Below are 18,683 nucleotides of genomic sequence, written 5' to 3'. Positions count from 1 at the left end.
TCTGTTCATCTTTCTTTTCATGCAGCTAAAAGGTGCTGCTATACTTCCAACATTGCACTGTCTCTCTGCACCAGCAGCCACGTCACAGCAAAAGGCTTTCAGGCATATTCATTCTTAAGGCCAGTCTGGCCCATTTTTAATGGCCGAGGTGCTCAAGCAGAGATGAGGGAGGACACTTAAGGAGAGGAAGGGACAATAATGAACAGGATCAATCAAGAAATTCAAAGGCAGCCATGAAGGAAACAAAATCAAGACGATGAATGAGAAAGGGATGGTAGGAGCCCCAGCTTTGGATAGATGGATATTTCATGAATTCCTTCAATAAATAGGGAACCTCTAGGGAAATTCAACACCTGGCAATCTTAGTGGATAGTGGTGTTGCAAAGAAAGCATAATGTTCACCCCTCTGGTAAATTCAAGCAATTAAACCCCCTTAAAAAAAAAGGCCTTCTTAGGCTTTCTGCCCAGTAAACTCACAGTGAAAAGCAACTTTAATAAATGTTATAAATCTCACCTCTGAGCCAACAGGAAATTCAAATGTTTGCATGTGCAGGAGCCAGGGAGCTGCTGAAACAAAAGGTGAAATCTGACTGGACAGTAGTATAAGCATGAGGCCCACAGACACGACAGGTTTTTGAAAGCATCCTTTCTGGCGCCAACTTTGACCATTTCTGTTTGTTACACCAGAGTTCTCCTTTCTTTGGGAGCGGGCAAATTTGTTTAGTGATGAGTTTGCTGGCTCAATGAATTCAGGATTACTCCCTATCATGCAGCATTATTGGAAAGCAGTTCTGAGTTTCAATGTTTTAGACATAAAACTAAATAAAGAAATAGCAACAAATATCAGCGGTTTGTAAAATGAAAAGATCAAAGAAAAGAGACTGCAGAGAATTTTTGATCAACACCCTGACAAGGGGTGTTAGTTTTAATAAACAGTAAGAATTTTAGGCCATTATGAAGCATGAGATGCAGTCTCAGCTGTGTTTCTAATTTCCTTTCTTGCCTTTACTGCTGTTATATAAAGCTCTGTAGTGACGAAAAACATTTATTGAAAAAATCTGAGCGCACCGTTTGGGATTACGTTATTTCATCTGCACGGAGCCTTCCCAGCCAATGAGAAATATTTCTTTCTCCGCCCTCCATGGTGCCAAGAGCTGCAGGCACATTCTGTGCATGGGACAAACCACTGGACAGAGACGCACTTGTATAAGTGAATAAGGATTTTGTTATTGGGTTTGAAGACTAAAAGATCATGGAATGCTGTTCATTTTATTTGGTACTTTTTTAAAGCTGTAGATAAACACAGCCAGAGCTTTGTGCACATTTTTTAAAAGTGAATTTAAGAATACAAAACCAATACATATTTGGCAATATATCCTGTGAGAAAGAAGTTTTCTGAAGAATTTCAGGTAACGTGTTGTCTACCAAGCTATGAATACTACACTTTTTGTCTACACACACTCTACAGGCTTATGGAAACACAAAAGGCCATGAAAATTAAGATGAAGTGAAGGAGAGACAGAAGGCTCACGGAAATAAGTTATATTGCTGCTTAAATTATTCACAGGGATCAGGGCAGAGGCCTGTTCATTCTTCTACTCTTAACTTTTGGGGCCTTTCAGGTGGGCAGAGATGGTCAGTATGAGAGAAGTCTCTCCAGAAATCCCTTCCCCACCCTTGAAAAAAGCTGGAAATTAATTATTTTATTATAAGATGGTCACAAGGAACAAGTCTTTTTTTGTTAAAATGACTCCATCTGTGGCTTTTCACCTACAGTATTTTTCCTTAGGGGATTATCAAGATTATTATTAGTAATTATTACTAATAAGCCATTACTATGAATAATGGTAATTAGAGTATCATTTAAGGATCCTAGTCATAATCACTGTGGAAAACATATCAGCATAGTGAAGACCAAGGCTTTGCAACAGCACACCCAAATCTCATATGAGAAAATGAACAAGCACAGAGCTATACTCCAGAGAACACGACACTCAAAGCCTTTCATCCCTAAACTGCCAATAGCAGCATTAAATCCAGTGTTTGTCCACAGACAAATGACCAAAAAATTTTAGCAACTGCTTTTGTTTAAAAAAAAAAAAAGTAGAACAGTGGTTGTTTCTCCTTTAATTTTAGGATTTGGTAGAACCGCATGACCCCATCTCTAGCCCATAAAGTTCTGGTTGTGTGAAATCTCTGATGACAGTAAATATTGTGTACAGAAAGCAGTACAGACCCAGCTACCAAATGGATCATGGATACATGGAGAACATTCAGCCATTACGGATATTCCACAGAAGGGCAGAAATCCAGTCTGTGTCCCTTATTCACCAGAGCTGTAGTTTTTCATTTAACAGACAGCAAAGTCCTACCTGTTACAAATTAACGTCAAACATGTGCTCAGAGTGGACACACCTTAATTCTCCCACTTTTTTCATTTGTTTTTAACATTTTCTCTCAGGAACACATACCCTCCCTTCTCTCTTTGCCTCTTTACATTAGCTCTAAATCCTTGTCTATCTTGCTTTCCATCTTCAGAGTCATGACAGAACTCTTCTAAATGTACTCTGCTGACAATTTCTGATCTGGTTTTCCACTAAGATAAGCAGAACTGCATTTATAACCTTTTAACTTCACATATATAACTTCATAACTTTAGTTTACATCTATATAAAATTTTGTAAGGTTTTCTTTTTAAAGGATGGCCTTTTCTTATCTTAACATGAGCTATGAAGTCCCACACTTATTTTTTTATATATATAATATACACTATGTATGCATCTATACATATTATATACTTCTATCGTTATAAATGGAGAGGTGCTTCTGACAAAACATGGAGAGGACCTTTCATGCCATAAAAAATGCAATCCAGAATATACCACAAAGGGTATGAAAGCGTGGATAGTTCTATTTCAAAGAAAAACATTTTCCAATATAACATGCTGCAGCTGTGTTTGTTAGAGATCCTGTTCATGGGGGTCACTGTAAGAAATTCAGCACTACCTTAGCAGAGGTGACCAGAAGCACTCTGCACAAAAGTGCCTTTCCTTCCGCATTAGAGGAGGAATTGCAGGTCAGATGCTCACAAGCACGTCCATCAAACCAAAGATGTTATTTTTATAAAACTACACTTAAGAACCTAAAATCACTCCAAAAAATTACAAAAGCTGGTTATGCAACCTCTTTATGACACTGGCATTACATCTACTTAATATCTAGTACAATCCAGATGCAGCTGAATTTCAACATACAGACCCTTGTTCTTGGCTGTTAGGCCCCACATACCAGTTTACATGAATTTAACCACAGTACAGGGCTAAAAAAGATAAGCATTCAGGGCTGGAAACATCTGACAACCACTGTGTCAATGCCTGTACAATATAGAGAGCAACAGCCAGTTAGGCCAGCTCTGTTATCTTAAGAACAGAATCTTTTCCAATGCCTTATTCCTAAAAATTAGGTAGGCCTGATAGGCATTACCTATTTACATAGAGAAGTCTACTGTCTAAGTGTTTCATGTTGCCTAGGCTAAGCAACTTTTAAATTAATCTTACCACAGGTAAGGTACTTACTAAGGAGGGAAAAACATGCATCATTAAGTCTATTCATTTCAGCTACATAATTTCAGAATTTGGTTTATAACTTTAGGTTTTTTAACTAGATTTCCATGAACCATTTTTGCTTGTTTGCTTGTTTTTCCCTGCTGTAGAAAGAAAAGCAAAAATTCACTAAAAGTCTGCTTTGGATCTGCAATTATGTATGACAGTATTTTTTAATTTTTCTGGTTTGACTCATGAAAATTATCATACTATTATATGCCCCCATTCCTATCTGAAATCTCAAGATACCTCTCGGGACTTTCAAGAAGCAAATGCATTCCCCAAAAATAGAAGTAAAACACAAAAAATATAGTTGTTGAGATTCAAGCCACAAGATCACTTCAAAGTTTGCTCGTTTTTAATAACCGATGCATAATTGGTGCCCTTGTTCTGCAACAGCCATGAAAAAAGACTTGTGTTCATTGCTTTGTTGCTGTATGAGAGGCCCTGTCTACATTAAATATTTTTGCTGGGTCCTTAAGCATTAAGTTAGGCAGAGAGAGTGTGACAGACAAGTTGCTATTTCAGACTTGAAACAGCACCTGGAGGGCCAAGACCTTTCACAGTTTAATAGCGAACAGAGAATCACAGTACTGATCAGGGTCATGTGGTGGGTGAGGCAATCACTGATACTGAAATATCAGATGTCACCGTGACAGCTGTAATAACCAGGGCTTACGTCCTTCAGCTAAAAAATATCCACAGAATATGGTGAATACACTGCTGCAATATGTACCTCTTCTACCTTTGTTTCATGCTATAAACATTTTGACTCCTGAAGGCTCACAGCGCAAGAATAGAGCAACTAACCCTCACAATACATTTTACATTATAGGAGAAGTATGACAGAAGAAGAGGGTTTTTTTAAAAAAATCTTGAGAATTCAGCAGAAAAGTTATTATTTGCTTGTTACTGACAATTCATTCCTCTGAGATAAAATAACTTAGTTACTACAGGAACCCAAGGAGACAGCTGGCAGTGATGAACAGAACAACATTCAATCCGCAGCAAGTGTACATCATAAAACAGGCGCCACTGGATTAAAAAGTAACCTTAAACTGTTCAGTGTACACAAAGGCAGCCTAGTCAAAACACTTCAACAATTATTTAAAATCTCAAGTTAGAGGCCAGTTTCAACCTTCAGGGAAGCCTTCTCTATTCATAAGGAGCTTAACTAATCATAACTTTCCACGACTTATCAGAACTGGATGCAGTGTGTCACAGCATGATAACTGAGCTCTGGAAATGTAACAAAAGATGCCTTTTCCACAAAAATAATGGTGAGACTAAACCCCAAAATTTTAATCTTTGAACTTGGTGGGGGAAAAACATCCTGTTACTCATTAAGTGTTTCCATTAGCATGCAGGGATTCTTAGCCAGGCACCTGGCTCCTGTTGGTGTTACTGAGCAATGTGTGGGCCGGCACACGTATCGGAAAAGGAGCCGATCTCTGAAATCCAGTCCCAGGATGCTACATAAAGTGCATCACCAGGAAACAGAACAGCCAGTATCCGACACACTGCATTTCAGCAGATACCTAACTATGGAAATGGGTAAGCCCACCTGAAACATAGTATGACTTCCAGTTGATCTAATTGCTCAGAATTAACAACCTAATGTGTAAGAAATCACGTAGCATTTATTCTTTAATATGATAAATACTCTAGCTCTAAGAAAGCTTCAGAGTGAGGTTAAATGAAGCCCAAAAAGGACAAGATTTCTATCTCTATTTTCTTCCGTCTAGTTCCAGATGCATTAAGACTTTAGCAGAGACCTGCAAGTATTATGTACGGCTTTCTTTTATCTTCCGGAAAAAAAAGGGGGAAAAAAACCCCAGTATGAAAGAATGAAGCAGTGCCAAACGCTACAAGAAAGGCTTAATAAATAGAGCCCAGGGTCACAATGTTGCTCTTATTTGCCCTGAAATATATCACTGAAGTTCCGTATATTCATATTTGTTTACATTATAAATGTACTAAATGAGCTAATTACAGTGATCATAATTTACAATTAAAAACAAACAGTTAGAAATTTCAAAGGCTTTCAATATCTTTTCTTTAATCATTCACCCAGGCTCAAAATATGCATTTTTTAGATTAAAGCATTAAAGTTGCTAATTATATTCTCAGAACTAACAATTATTTCTTTACCCTTTTACTACCTTCTTCTGGCAACAAAAAAATGTCAGCACTGATTTAATTTTTTGTTATTACAGGATTAAAAGAAGTTTCTCAAATGCAATTAAATGTGCCCTATAGCTATAGTAACTTTCCTATCAGCATCCAATGCCTCTTCACTAAAACAACAGCATAAAAAAAAATTATTCAGACTTTCTAGACATACTTTTTTTCTCCTTTTATAACACATTCCTTTGGTGATTATCTCCAATGACAACTCAACCATCTTAATGAGACTCTGTGCACATCTAGATCTTGGTGAAAGTAGATTAATAGGGGAAAATGAAAGTTAAAGAGGCTGTAAAGAGTGCAAAACCCTGCACATGTCAAGCACTGGTTCTTCACCTTTGGGAGCTTGGTTCAAGTTCACCCTGAGGCCCTAAGTGAAAAGTTCAAGTCTCAACTATGTCCCTACTTGATATATCACAAAATCAATTATTTTATGGTGGTAGATTTGGTAACCTATGCTCAGACAGAATCAAGTTTTTTCCCCACTGGGAATTCACCAATTATCTACTCAGTGAATTATTCTCAGATAAAATAGAAATACCTGCTGTCGCCAGGAGTTTCTCATTATACTGCCTATCAGTTTAGTAGTTGATCTGTTTCGGAACAGTGATGTTGCACTCAGACCATGCACCATTAGGCACCGTGCGATCACAGCGATGCACAGTGACAGGACACCAAAGCATGATTCAGTGTCCAAATCTGTACTGTTTTGGAAAAGAAAAATAGTTACTGCAAGCAACCAACATTACACCAGAGAAAAATTGTAGCAAGGCACGTCATTGAAAATTCTAGCTTTCTCTAGATAGCCCTGAATGTTAAGGCCCTGCATTTAGATTTCACAGTTGTGAACACCATCTTCTAATCGCCATCAACAGTACACTTGGCCCAAGCTGCAGGAGCACACTGATCCACCTTGTTAGCAGCACTCCCAAATCTACATCTTGTGTTACTTAATAAAATATGCCTGTTGCTGGAGTTGATATATTATTATTATGATAATTATTTAAAACTGTTTCCAATCTAAATACATGGCGTTTTCACATAAGTGAATGCCAGTCTGAATAATAAATACAAGCCACTGAATGGCTTAGATATGGAATATGCACTCCACATGCTGGTGCATGGCTGTTTAAATCAAGCCCCATTCATTGCAAAGGACCATTTCATACCCTGCAGTGGTCTGTCCAAACTAACCCCAACTTGCTTAGTTTAGTTTTCAGCAGTCAAAATTTTGTTTCATAAAACCACCAGCAACACATTAATGTTAACCAGCATCCTCTCTCAGACTTGGCTAATGGCATACACATTCATTGTCCCTGAAAAGGATTACTCAGTCCCAGGACCAAGTAAGTCAGCACTGACACTGTCCATGTTGTACTCATTTTGTGGAATGCATTTTGCTTTAAAAAGACATCTTTCAGATAAAAACATTCCAGATTATTTTTTTTATAGTGGACAATTAAACAGAATTTTGATCTTATTCTCTCTAAAGTGGAAATGTCTAGATATGAGCAGTAAAAATGATGGGGGCCTAAAGGGAAATCCCAGTGTGCAAAGATTAAAAAGACAGAAACTGCCCAAATAAAGGATGGAGTAATACAGAGAGGCCACATAATGAATGATAGAATGACAAGAAGGCAAAATTCCTATTTACCCTTACACAAAATACAGGGACATAAGGACATGCAATGTCCCTGAGAGGATATAAATTTAAAAACAGTGCCAGGACGAGTTTTAGTCATGTTGACTTCTTACTACTGCTCAGCAAATTTACACTTTACCAGCTATAAAATGGGGATAATATTCTTGTCTTCCCCCATACAGAAAAACTCACTGGGGAAGTATTCAGATAATTCTATAATGAAGAATGCCATTGAAAACAGTAAAAAGACATTAATAATTCCAAATGCAGAGCAGGTTTGGATTACATTAGCTGACACAGTGGACAATTAATAAGGCTTAAGACTACAGACTAGGTAATGAAGTTAAAAAGAACTACTCAACACCTTCCTTATTCCCTGCAAATCATTGCTCTTGTGCAAAATGAGGCAAGAATAGTAAGTGATTTGTAAAGAAGGATGCTATCATAACACATACCTAATGGAGGCTGACTTAGGATTCTAGGGCCATCCTCTAAACTGGGAGTGCCTGATCTTGCAACCTAAATGACTTGTGATGTGTTTTTCAATACGCAGTTACAAACAAGTTATTATTTCTACAAAAATAACCTGATCATTAAGTTGATTGTTTGCAAAATAAATGTGAAATGCATTCATTGCTTCTCTAGAGATGCAAAAAGATTTTGTTTGTAGCCTTTGATTCTGTGAGCATTCAGTGAGTTTCTCACAGGAAAAATGCACTGCTAGGAGCATTTCAATTCCTCTGTAAATGTTACATTCCTCTAGTGAACTCTATCAACAAGCCCACTCAAAGCTCATGCTTAGTTTACTACATCTTGCCAAGCAGACTCTTTCTTCATCAGGACCAGAAATACGCCCATTAAAATGGTGATGAAGAACAATGGGACAATTCAGGATTTCACAAGTGCAGAACCTAATGTACCTGCTCTAATTTAAGGAGGCCTCTAGACAGTCATCAGGCCAAAATCTTGATGGAAGGATTTTGAAGACTGAATAAATCGTCTAAAATAAAACAAAGGAGTAAGTGTATCAAAAGTTGTAATACATACTTTATTTAACATGTAGTCCTGAACAAAGGGGACTTACAGCAGGCTATAAAATCTGATTTTTCTTTTACAGCATAGCTGGTATAACACAGCACATGCTTTTTCCTAAAAGCTCAGTGGGAGTACTTATTGATATGCAGATTGATTTGAAAATATAAAACCTCAAGGTAAACTTCTGGATGAGATGGCTACAACACAAATTGTATTCCTAATACCTTCCTCTGGCAGGTTAGGTGAGATGAACTGGGATGTGTCAGAAAGGCCAAAGCATGAGATGCTGCATCTAACAGAAGGGAGGGTAAAATATTAGAAAAAAATTGTTCACAAAAAGGGTTATCAGACACTGGAACAGGCCACCCAGGGAAGTGGTTGAGTCACCATCCCTGGAAGTACTTAAAAGATATGTAGACATGGTGCTTAGGGACATGTTTTAGTGGTGGACTTTGCACTGTTAGGTTTATGGTTGGACTCAATCTCAAGGGTTTTTTCCAATCTCAATGATTCTATGCACCATTCCAGAAGAGATTAATGGTTCTACTAGAGCAAATCACTGTCAGATCACAAACCTGGCTGATGATCAGCTGGCAGAAATACTGACTGCCACTGCCTGTGGAAACGTTTGGAAGGAATGACTGGAGGCAATGTACAACTGGCAAATCCTTACACTGAGGGTAAGAGGGGTGCCATTTGTATTGTAGGCAAGCTGTCCAGCCACATCAAAACAAAATCCTATTCAGATCATCCATGGGTTCAAATCAGCATTCACAACAACTATTATTCTCCATATTCACTGGTATTCCTCTGCTCAGGCTGAATCTGGACACTTAAAATAGTATCATACAGGTTTGCTCTCTGAATAAAGGATTCATAAACCAAAAAGTTTTCAGACTATATGTGCAAAACCTTCCCACATGATATGCTATTCTGTTGTTACAATCTTCAGAAAATAATTCCACCTTGTCCAGCTGTTGACAGAAAGCGATGACATGGATCATGTTGCAAGGGTGCTAAGCTATCTAGAGAAGTGACTAGTAAGTAAATTTTATAAAGGAATTTCCCAGGTCTCCCATCTATATTGGCATACATCAGTGGCTTTATCTAGAGCTGAAAGGCAAGAATCCATTACAGAGGAAGTCCACAGCGTAATTAGAAAACAATCAACACTTTTTCTAATGCTGCTTTTTTCTTCACTTTAAACTGCTTCATTGACTTTAATTAAACTTGCCCTAGGTTATGAAACTAGCAAGCTGCAGAAACATTTAAAAATTAAATAAAATAAAACCATCTTTCTTGTCAGGAGGGTTTTTACCGGCTTGCTTACCTGTACCGCACTTCTGACTTAGAGGATTTTTAAATGCAGTATGTGATACTGCAAGACTCTTGGTTTTGCTCTTGAATTAAAATGACCTCCCACTGTCACAAGAATCACAGAATTAAATTGTTGAGATTCTCTCCACTGCTTTAGCTTCACTGCAGAATTCCTTTGCTGACTTCTGAGAAATGGTATGAAGCTGTCATCACAGACTTTTAAACTAGCCCTACTCCTGGCTTTAAGTCCAAAGAAAAGATATTATGTATATTTAGAAAACTGTCAATTTCCATGCCAATAGCTCAGTCCAAAGTTGAAAGTACATGACACGGACTTTGGAGGAATAAAGAGATGGCCTCTGTCCTGCCCTGGCCTGGGCCTGGCTCATGAGAATATGGTCAAAAGCCCTAAGAATGACAGTGAATGGAATAACTTATAAAACATAATCATCAACAGAAAAGAAGGTCAGAATAACTCTACCAAACACATTCCAGCCTAGAGTCATCTAGTCCCATTAGACAGTGACCCTTTATCAAAATACTAAATAAAATCTATTCTGGCTAAAGATGGGCCTGAGTGTCCCAAAACATTAGGAAAGCTCAGGTCTGAATTAACTTTACAATTTGGTCTGCATTTGTTTTGAGTTGCTCACTGAGACATGTTCTCTTTATCTCCTCTAAGGAACTTCTTAGAGCCAAGTGAGAGGGATCAAAATCTGCATTTTCTGCCTCTAGAACTGTTATTAAAGCAAAAATAAATTTTGCAAAAATCCTGAAGTTTACTAAGAAAGTATAGAGCGCCAATTATTTGCAACTGCGTCCATTCCTTGATGAAGTGCCATGGAGTATTGTAGTTGAGGTATTGATCTGGGGTTCAAAAAACTTGAATTCATTTTTTGAACAACTTGTTTATTTCTATTTTTTTCTGCATGCATCCACAGAAGACACAGAACAGAATTTCTGTGCCTCAGAAGGCTACTATGTCCTACTGCTCTCAAGGTATTACCTAAACATCCTCACTGAAGTCAAAAGAAAGATCTTCATAAAATTAAGTGACACTGAAATCAACCATATGTATCTGTAAATTTAACAGATATTATGTCTCCAACAGAATACATATATAATACTGTAGTTACCATTCATTATGTCTTGAATATACACATAATGTTGATGAGATGTGAAGAGTTTTCCAAACTGGTAAAGATAAAGAGTGTAAGCAATTTATAATAAGATACAGACTGTACTTATGTCAACTCAAGCTGTTTAATAGCACAACAGAATTACACCATAGTTTATGGAAATTTTCCTTCACCATAGTCTTTGAGAACTTTCCATTAACTTCAATAGATGCCAGAACAGGCCCGAGAGCAGGAAATGAAGAAATATACTGTACCCAAATGAAACTGCAGTGGGAATTTAGGTAGGCAGAATGTAATTATTCACACTTGAATCTGGACAGAGCACAAGGTTTATAACCCCATTCTGGCAAATATATAATGAGATACATAATAATCAAGAGAAGCAGGGCTACTGGCTCTCCTTTCTGTCAAAAGATGACTTTAAGAAGAATTATCTGCTTGCTTGATAGAGTAAAACGAAGGAGTGACATTTTTTGCATCACCTGCAAGACTTGCGAAGATACAAAACTCATGGTTTTTTGGACCTTCAGCTAGAACATAGTCATTGCTTGTGAAATAAAGAGAGGTTTTAAAAAATTAGAAACTTGGTTCTTTGCTGGTGCATGCACTTAGGCACATATGCAAATGGAAATCTATGGGTTTCCTTCTTCTGTGGACAGTCCTTGGGGACAATCTCTGGAAACTAGTGCCCTTGCAAAATACCAATATTTACTATTTGTATATTCATTGATGCAGATGAGGAAACCAACCAGCACTGAAAAAACAACAGATTCTCTTGCACATGTACTGGATTGTAAAACAACAAAAACTTCCAAATCTTATAATAAAACTGCATTACATTCTAAGAAAGTGGATCCATTTTTGAGGTGGAACACGACAGCTTTTTAACTTTCTACAACAGTATGTGACGGAAGAATACTATGTTCAGTTAATACTGCAGGGTGATTTATGGAGAAAGAATGTAATAATATAAATTGAGTTTCAGAAAAGACACTGTGACTAATCTTACAAAAAATGCTATGGGATGTTTAATAATCCTGGTGGGTCAGAAGTTGTTCTTCAAAAAATTCTCTTAAGACTGATTGTTATTGAAGTATGTATTGCATTTGGTTCATTTTTCATTTAACTATGTAGTCTAAAACTGCTGTCAAGTGCAAATATTTCAGTTGTAATTGGATACCCATACAAATGGAGTAGAGCCACCAAACCTCAACCAAAATTATAATTGTAGAATACTTAAGGTAGTAAATGCCCTTTGAAGAGCCACAAGACAAGCATCTGTCCACATCTCTTGAGCTATCCCTAGCAGTTCTCATTGGTGTTTATTGTTCCATTAATCAAAAATAAAGCAGCAGGAATAAGGCAGCACATTAGAACTCCTTCCTTGCATTCACCCTGTAATCTTCCTCCATTGCCTCCCTTCAGCATTTAAGGCTACAGTGTTTATTCATTAAGCTGCGAGTAGTAATTTGGAGGAGATTGAAGCGAGCAGAGAGGAGGGGAGAACATAATGTATATAGTTAAAGGGCTTGACTCAAATCCCTTAGAAATTAGCAGAAGTCTATGTTTTACTTACCTTGCTGCTGTATCAGTCCTAGTGGAGAAGCAGAGATGTTTCTGCAGTACTTCTCTCACCGTCTGCGGGAAGGCTGTGACTGCACGCATTTGAAGTCCTGATCTGAGCCTACACTGTTTCACAAGGAGATGAGAAAGGAACAGACACCGTTCCGCGGGTCTGACATATTCTGTAAAGCTACAACATGCAGCCCTCCTGCTTTATTGTCCAGCACCGGGGCCCTGCACAGGCCCAGGCCTCCATGAGGCCGGGAGTGGAGGCCCCACGGATGGCATGGCAGAGCCGGGCAGCCAAGGCCTACCCCACCCCCGGCCAGGAGAGGGGCCAGTTGGGGCCACCTGGGGCTGCCCCAGCCCCAGGCATATCCCTGGGGACAGGGATGGGCCGAGGCTGGGCCGGGACATGGGCCTGTGATTAGGGCTGGCTCAAGGGCCCCACGGGCAGGCCCCGCCGCGAGCTGGGCCCGGCCCTGCCATGGTGTGGCTGGGCTGGGCTGGCAGCCCTGCAGGCCGGACTGGGGTCCTGCCCAGGGGCAGGGGAGGGAGCCCCCGGCGGTGGGTCTAGACCAGGGGCCTGGTGGTGCCCAAAGGGCCCTGGCATGTCAGAAGGAAAAATCAAGAAAACATTTCATATGTTTCATAGGACTTCCTTTCATTTTCTATTTTCCCTTGCATTTTCCCCTGCATTTTCTTTATGATTCAAAATCTAGTCAGCCATGGCTTTCAGCACTACATTCAGCTCTTTTCAGTTCACTATTGTTAATGAGAACAAATGAAAAAGTAATGTTTGTGCTTCTTCAAAGGCTATCCAAGTGGGCTGAGATCCACTTATATGGTATCCATTCCTTGGCTTCACAAAAAACCAATATTTTTGTAACTCTGGAAAATTTGTTCCACCTAAAGGTTTGGCTAATGCTCACATTTTCATCCCAGAATTTGGGCTTCCTATAATGCCATGAAGTTTTTGTTAACAAACCCGTGAGTTCCTTAAAGAACTTTTCTCAGAAGGTAAATAGTAAGATGTTTAATGTATACAGTATGTCAGATTTGGTCCCAATATCTTTTTTATGGCTCTCAGCCTTTTCCACCAGACGATACAGTATGTGGCAGAGACCACCCAGCAAATATTTTTTTTCACTGTATTTCACATTACCTCTTTGTTTAGTTGTAGACTTCAACTCCATAAGGTAAAATATTCCTAGATACTTAATACCCTGTGGTTTTCCATCTATATTTAAACCATGCCTTATCCATTGATCATACAATATGTTCAGGGACATAAACTCCAACTTACCTCAGTTGATCCACCATTCAGATACACTTGCAAAGCCCTCAGTTAGCTTCCACAGATTTTTTCACATTCTAGGAGCAGAAATAAAAATACCATTTATACTGTATGATACTTATTAGAGATGAATAAACAATGCATAGCAAACAACTTAGACAACTATTGTTTACTAAATATCCATGAACTGATCATGATTTCTTTGGATTTATTCAACATTCTCCAACTGTTACAGTTTTTACTTATTGCTTTTGAACTTTCAAATGTTCAATAGTTATTAGCCAATCTACATAATATAGCTCTGATGAATGTGCCTAAGTAGTGATTTTTTAAATTTTCACCAGTAAAATTTGAGCATGTAACTCTGGTGATACCAATATTTGTTTTGGCTTTGACAAACATCTCTGCAATGGTTTCTAAACTAGTTGCAACCACATTTGCAGCCTGATTAATTACCGTCCTTAACGATGGAGGATATATTTGCTCAGGTGTAGCATCACTTGACTGTGGCTCTCTAAGCTTTCAAACTCCAAGCTAGTAACCTCTTATGATGCTGCTCCACTCCCTGTGGATATATTACCCCCTCTGGAATTAGCCTGGTATTATTTGTGTTGTGTTCCAACATGCAGCACTGTACCATATTCTCTGGCCATCAACAGAACCTTCAAAGTCAGCTCTTTTAGGGCTTTTAACTTTCATACACATAAATACAGAGAGTTGATATGAACATGAACTGTCCTACTATTCTGGGACACAATTTAAATACATATAACTCATAGGACAGCCTGGGAATGGAATTATTCAAAAATTACATAACTCTGTGAAAAAGCTTTCTTTTCTTAGAATTACCTTTTCTGAGTTAGAGGTATCATTAAGCAATATGACCAGAAATACGTTTGGCACTCAATAAAATCCATTTAAACAAGGAATACATTGTATATCATAATTCTCTACGCACAGAGCTACCAGTACTAATGCACATGAAAAAAAGGACCAGAAGGTTATTAGTTGATTTGTTAATGCACATAAGTGTCAACAGGTGTGATCAACTGGAAAGAGGCAGGTGTTACCAATGTATTGGTGCTGTCATAGAAGAAGGATGTCCTGCAAAAGCCTTAAACGTAAAGTTAAAATTGAAAAGCTGTTGAAATCCTCTATCAACCATCACCTTACAAGTATTCCATGTCTGATTTAAGGCTGGAAATGTGCCAGAAAAAAAACCTGGTACTTAAATATGTGGGTACTAAAATACTTGAACTTAACCCTGACATCTTCACATTTAGAATTTTATGTTCCATAAAGATGTCATCTCCAAGGGAGGCATCCAACCCTATTTCCATCCCCTGTAGATATTCATTTGTAGTTTCAGCGAAACACAGCACCATCAGATACCTGTCCAGCTAAAATATTTTATTTGTATCTCCATGATCACAGAATCATAGAATGGTTTGGGTTGGAAGAGACCTTAAAGATCATCTAGTTCCAACTCCCCTGCCATGGGCAGGGGCACCTTCCACTAGGCCAGGTTGCTCAAAGCCCCTCCAGCCTGGCCTTAAGCACTGCCAGGGATGGGGCAACCACAACTTCTCTGGGCGACCTGCTCCAGTGCCTCACCACCCTCACAGTAAAGAATTTCCTCCTAATATCTAATCTAAACCTACCCTCTTTCAGTTTAAAGCCATTTCCCCTTGCCCTATCGCTACCTGCCCTAAAAAGTCCCTCTCCAGCTTTCCTGCAGGCCCCCGTTAGGTACTGGCAGGTTGCTATAAGGTCTCCTTGGAGCCTTCTTTCCTCCAGGCTGAACAACTCCAATTCTCTCAGCCTGTCTTCATAGGAGAGGTGCTCCAGCACCCTGACCATCTGTGTGTCCCCCATTTGGACCTGCTCCAATAGGTCCGTGTCCTCCTTATGTTGTGGGCCCCGGAACTGAATGCAGTACTCCAGGTGGGTGTCATGAGGGAGGAGTAGAGGGGCAGAATCACCTCCCTCGACCTGCTGGGCACACTTCTTTTGATGCAGCCCGGGATTCAGTCTGCATGGACATTGCCGGTCCATGTTGAGCTTCTTGTCAACCAACACCCCCAAGTCCTCCTCAGAGCTGCTCTCAACACTATGATGATACCATTCTTAGCAATAAAGTGTTATGATCATCTAAAACATTAAGATTAAAAGTTTTTTATTTTGAGACCATATAACTTAATGAGAAAAAAATGCAATATGGAGACTTAAACAGAGAAAAACACATATTTAAAACTGGCAACCTAAACAAAAAGTCTGGAAAAGAGTGCTATTTTTATACTAAAATATTTAATCCAATTAGTTTCTAGTTGATGTTTCATATAAAATCTAAAAATAATCTTTTTTAAAAAAAAAAAGTTTTTCTGAACATACTTGATTGCTTGTGAAAGTAAGGGATTAATAGCACTTGAGATGGGAAAGCAAAGTGTAGATTGGCACAGAGCAAATTTTTCCTCGGCGCAAGACTGTTTTACTATACAAGACTGTTTTACTATACTTGCTTGAGTCCTGATCCACAAAAGCCCTTCTTTGCCAGTCCTCACAGAAATTAGAGATCAAAAAGATTTCTGGGATTTCTTAATTCCAGAACATTTGGATCAACATCAGTTCAGTCTACGCAGTTATCATACTTTGTCTAGTACATTGTCTACTCTGCACAGAGTTACAAGCCCAACTAATGATGACAGCTTACTGTAGTTCTCCAAAAAGTCTGTTTCACTATCTAATAGATAGCACCTTGGAAAATAACTATTTTTTCTTATTTTCAAAAATCCGCTCACTTCATTACTCCTAACTACACATTCTTTTAACAGTCCTGGGCAGTGATGGCCAGTCATATTAAACTGTCCCCAAAAAAGAGGTAGTTTCATTTAAAAAAATCACAGATTTACATATCTGACCTTTTCTAAATTAGAAATAAATTCTGTAGAGAAGAAAAGCTATCGCATTAATTCAATTTGCCCATGTGGTAGAGACCAGAATGGTACTCTCCAGAGAAAGCAGTATGCAAAAGCCAAAGTACATTGTCTGAAATTCATTCGGGTGCAGAACACCATGTAGATTTGTGATGGACAAATCCTACACAACTCCTGTTTTAGGGCTAATGCCATTTAAGTATATACAAGTTGTTCGTTCTTTACATGACATACATTTCACTCAGAATGTCTATAAAAAAGGATGGCCTTTTCTGGAAGACACACAATGCACCAGCAAAAGGATTTCCTGAGATATTATCTAGCCTGAAACATTTTCCCATAAAGCACGACTGTCTATGTGTTGTTGTTTTTTTTTAACTAGGTCACTACTCCATAGTTTGCCACGGCTGCTGTCTCCTGATCTGATCTGCTGAGTGGCCAACACTTCTTAAAATCCCTTTGTTGGTGAAAACATTCTATAAGGGAATCAGCATTTTCTCTGTTGGACTAAATAATTCAATTTTATACCATAAAATTGGTACAAATGTCTAGTATAAAAGCACACAATTAATATATACTCTATAAAGGAGGATGTTTCAGTGTTTGAAGAAAGCAACTAGAGCTGTGCAGAGTCTGTTTCACAGGGAATTTCAAAATCAGGTGTTGCTTGTATTTGGAATAAAAAACCCCAAATATCTTAAAATTCATCACACATCAAATTCTGAAAAATTGCATTCTGGAAAATAAAAAATGTTCCTTTGATTTTCAAACAAAGCTCTTCACAGTGGATGAAGAACTCTCAAATTCCTAGTGTGCTGGTACAGAAAAGACTTCCAGGTCCCTGACGTTGTTTCATTACATATTTTAGACTGAAGTGCAGCTGACTCCCTGTACACCTTGGGAATTCCAAATGAACATCAGTGCTTGCAAGTCAGCCTGACTGGTCCCTAGTGACTTGACTCTCTGTTGGTCTTCAACACAGCTTTCTGAAGAGCAAGAAGCCTGAAATTCTGGTGACCCAGAAGATTCCACACAGAATGCCAGAGAGTCAGAAGGAGAGATGGAGAGGAAAGCAAAGCTCTGTTGGATGTTCATTGAAACTGAATCATCTCTATTTTTTTTTCATGCTTTGCTTCTCAGAATTATCTTTTTAATCCTCTTTTCTTGCCTGCACAAGAAGCAGTGCCTAGATGATGGTCATAGAAAAATCCACCAAACTGCAAGTGAGATCAGACATGTCTTAAGTAAACCATGTATTCTCAGAAATGGGAATATGCTACTGAGACTGAAGCTACTTGGGAACAGAAATCTTCATTTTTTATTTGTCTCACATTCTGTTACAAAGCAGTTGAAATAATAATGCTCACAAAGGAATGACTTTGTAGATGTTGTATTTGCAGCAGCAAATGTGGGCCATGCCAGGAAGAATTAGAATAATCTGAACTGTGTGCTACAGTCTAATAACGTGCCATGCACAATACAAAATACTGTGCCTCTGGTGGGGGTATTTTTTTGCCAGTGAAGTTTCTCTACCCACAGAAGATCTATGTCAGAACATTATCAAGTCTATAACTGATGTTTAAAGTTCAATCCTTCACAACACAGGCACCAAACCCAGGATTACAGCACAGGAGTGTACGATCATCTATAAAAATGTACATTAGGAAATGACTCCCAGTCTGGCTGCCATACTTACATCAATGCAGCAAAAAGTGTATGGTAGAACAGAATGTTTTATGTTAGAGAACAGATAAGTGACATGGATTGAAATTATGGTAAATTTAAATTGATGGCCTAATTAGTATTATCTCTTTTTGTATTCTCTGTAAGAAATATTATCCAGGATGAACTCATTTTGCATTAGTGTTGATATAAAGTGTAATTCTGTAGCATTTCCATTGTCTGCATTAATCTGGCATTAATTAATGCATCATTATTCCAAAATGTTAATTAAATTATTACAGAAAG

The 18,683-nt window shown here is 38.4% G+C and overlaps 1 long non-coding RNA gene across 6 annotated transcripts in view; it reads right to left on the bottom strand.

The window, feature by feature from the left end:
- The window catches only part of LOC114017630 (uncharacterized), a 520,469-nt gene that overhangs the window by 271,635 nt on the left and 230,151 nt on the right, over positions 1–18,683 (bottom strand). For all 6 annotated transcript variants that reach the window (XR_008734646.1, XR_008734645.1, XR_008734647.1 and 3 more), the window contains 2 exons: positions 13,792–13,859; positions 12,499–12,611 (listed from right to left, as the gene is read on the bottom strand). This is a non-coding gene — a long non-coding RNA (uncharacterized LOC114017630). The remainder of the gene's footprint in view (positions 1–12,498; positions 12,612–13,791; positions 13,860–18,683) is intronic.

This window comes from Falco cherrug, chromosome 12 (assembly GCF_023634085.1).
Source record: "Falco cherrug isolate bFalChe1 chromosome 12, bFalChe1.pri, whole genome shotgun sequence".
Classification (NCBI taxonomy): Eukaryota; Metazoa; Chordata; class Aves; order Falconiformes; family Falconidae; genus Falco; species Falco cherrug.
Note: the sequence above shows the minus strand (reverse complement) of the source record. Positions and strands in the feature narration are given on the sequence as shown.